The 3,269-nt window shown below is 35.6% G+C and overlaps 1 pseudogene; it reads right to left on the bottom strand.

Moving 5' to 3' along the window:
* Positions 1-1,495: 1,495 nt before the first annotated feature.
* Positions 1,496-2,913, bottom strand: LOC147902104 (uncharacterized; annotated as a pseudogene).
* Positions 2,914-3,269: the final 356 nt, after the last annotated feature.

The raw sequence follows: 3,269 nt of genomic DNA, 5'->3' as shown, positions 1-3,269 counted from the left end.
TTTTCTTTTTATATATCGATTTAGACCACCACTTATGTTGAACACTATTTTGAATTCCTCTGTTATTTGCAGCTTACTTAAAAAAAAGTTACATGAGGAAATTCAAGGTATGGTTCATATTGTGGGCCCAACTATCCAGCTTGCAAAGTGGTTCACAGATTGCAATTTTGAACCAGTGAACCTAATTATCATCCCTTACCATTCAGAGTAAGTGATTAGTAAGTACATTGCATAAGGAGCTAGATTGTTATTTTCAACCCACAAATGCTAATATTTACTGTATTTGTCAAATGAAATCAACATTAGAGCTTAGCTTGTATCCATTTGCCATCAAAAGGATGCTTCTGTTTGAATTTTTGAATGCATAAAATAAGTATCATAATTTTTTAAAATAACAAAGTACTTATTTTGTAGAAAGTTGTTTACACTGGGTGGTGCAACTTGCAGTGGTCTGAAGAGACTATCTTTTGCAACCGATTTCTGTAAAAAAAAATCACTTAAGTTGGGAGCAATTGAACCACTGCATTTGGACGTAAGACATAAAATCCTTTGCCCTCTCAGTACTTTTTAAAAATTAATTAGAATAATTTTATGCTTACAAGTGACTGGATGGTTCACAGACACAACAAGTATATTTTGGAGGCTTTTTTATCAGGAGATACAGTGGAGGCAAGTACATTATTGACACATTTAAAATTTATACATAACGTAATATAACACAAAACTTGAAACTAAAGTCTTGTTTGCATTTCTATAGACGATAGAACAAAGCTATGATGATCAATTTGTGTTAAACTTCAGAGCTAGGATGATTGTCGATTTCCTTAAATATGCATCCTCGTTACCACACAAGAGAAAAGCACCAAGGAGGAAAGCTGTAAGAAATTAGACGAGGGACAGAGCTCAAAAGTGATGGAAGACCTCACTCCAGAGTAGGATGAGGCTCCTTTGATAGTTGGACCTTGACTACGAGCTGTGGTGTCGGAGCCGCAGTGTTGCATTGCTATAGGACTTCTTGTATTACCTCTTGTCTGTCTGCTCCTTGGTCAACCTTCTTCATAGGATAGTCCACTATCGCTTGAACGGCACTAATTGTCTTTGAGTCATAGCATCCACCATCACGTCAATGGCACTGATTGTATGAGAATCATCAGTCTGTTTAACAATATAATGTATAATGTTTATCCGTCGCCTCACAATTGTATACTATGAAAATAATCATTTCGTACCTATAATCACGAATTTTGAATTATATCAATAATTCCATTTTGGTGTATGAGGAAAAAGCACAACAGAAGCTCCTTGGTCAACCTTCTTCATAGGATAGTCCACTATCGCTTGAACGGCACTAATTGTCTTTGAGTCATAGCATCCACCATCACGTCAATGGCACTGATTGTATGAGAATCATCAGTCTGTTTAACAATATAATGTATAATGTTTATCCGTCGCCTCACAATTGTATACTATGAAAATAATCATTTCGTACCTATAATCACGAATTTTGAATTATATCAATAATTCCATTTGGGATATCTCTACATAGAATTCTCCATTCCCTTTGCTCTAATACCTGTCAACATGTAGTGTAAATCAATGATTCATTCAAGAATAAATAAAAAACATTGAGTCCACTCAACTCTTTGTTTACCTTCTTTTTATTCAGAATGAATGAGAATCTTTTTGCAACACTACTCTCTATCTCCACTTGAATATCCTGGCATAATTGAGTGAGTGTGCAGCATTGTCTGAGTGATATAATTCCCAATAAATTGCCATTTTGATTAATGGTGATATCCAATGCTTCATTCTTAGGACCAAGAGAGTTTAAATCTTGATCCATTGGAACCAATTGGTTCCCAATCATTCTACTGCATTTATAGTAAAATGTTAATATGGAATTTTGAGTGGCAATCATGTACTTTAGTTTAATGGAGTTGTGCACAACCTCACAGTATACTTGGTTGGATGTTATCATGTCCCAACCATAATCCAAGAACTCAGGAATTCTTTCAACACCATTTGCAGAGAAAGAGAGCATCGTCTTGCAAATCTTAATAGAAAATTTATTGAATAGATCTACAAAGACTACTTTTGGCATGCAAATAGCTATTTTGTTGATTCTACTAGCAATCCCTGACCGTAAGGATCATTGTACTTCTGAAAACAACCTGGCTCTATATGACTCTGTTACAACACCATGAGGAATTGGCCAATCAATGGTATTCCATGGTGGAAGAGCTAGTTTCTTCAACACACCATGGGTGTTGGCTTTATCCAATAGTTGGTAAAAATGATCATAGAAAAAGACTCTTGACTGAGCTAACTGTGCTGCTGATATACCTTGATATTGCAACTCTACTATGGACCCATGTAACACATCGATGAATCCTAAAATGCATTCAGTAGTAGGCTACCACTGCCCATAAGATGAAGGATATATATCTTAAAATCAAAATAAAGACATTGAGGTTCAGGAAATTATCTGATTATGAAATAAAAAATTTCAATGAAGTCACTTACAATTTGTCCTGTGTTGTGGAAGATAAGTTGGATAATTCTCTCACAACACAAGCTCTCTATGCATGTACACATGTTGAACCAATATTTCCTTTATTGATTTCATCCCCTCCTTGGTTCTAAAACCTCTCACCCTACCCTTCCAAGATGGAAAAAGAGATAACTTGAATGTGGCTTCTTCCTTCTATTTGGTTGCATGAGCACCCAACTTCCTTTTGATATAGTTAGTCTTTGCCAGGAGCCATCCTATGTAACCTTGTTGGCTACATCGATAGAAGATATAGAGGAAAGAGGTCGATGAGTGAGGGAGCTTATGTTTGTAGCTTCGTCCTCGACAATCTGATCAACACGACGTTTGGCACAAGAAGGGTTATGATTATCGATGCATGCCATTGAGACTAGTATCCAAACTTTTACTCGAACACCTGAAACTCAATGGACATATCACAGAGCATGCATTAGACTCTAGGCTCGAATAACCATGATCTTCTTATTCAAAACTTAAGAATATTATCAATGAGAGAGATTGACAAAGCAATGATATCGTTATTGTACCTTGCGCTTCAATATTATGATCAACAACACTTCCTGAAAAACTAAGACCATGGAAAACTTTCAAAAGTTACATTCCATTCTGCAGCTTCTTTATAAATACACTCTTGTTCACCAAAAACTGAAAGAATATTATCCAACTTAACACTTTCACATCTTAAATCTCAAAAAAGAGAGATTGAAAAAACAAAGAGCTC

The sequence above is a fragment of the Dipteris shenzhenensis genome, chromosome 5 (genome assembly GCF_047967505.1).
Source record: "Dipteris shenzhenensis isolate YYH24624 ecotype China chromosome 5, Dip_SZ_1.0, whole genome shotgun sequence".
In the NCBI taxonomy this organism is placed as follows: Eukaryota; Viridiplantae; Streptophyta; class Polypodiopsida; order Gleicheniales; family Dipteridaceae; genus Dipteris; species Dipteris shenzhenensis.
This window is presented reverse-complemented; position numbering and strand designations above follow the sequence as displayed.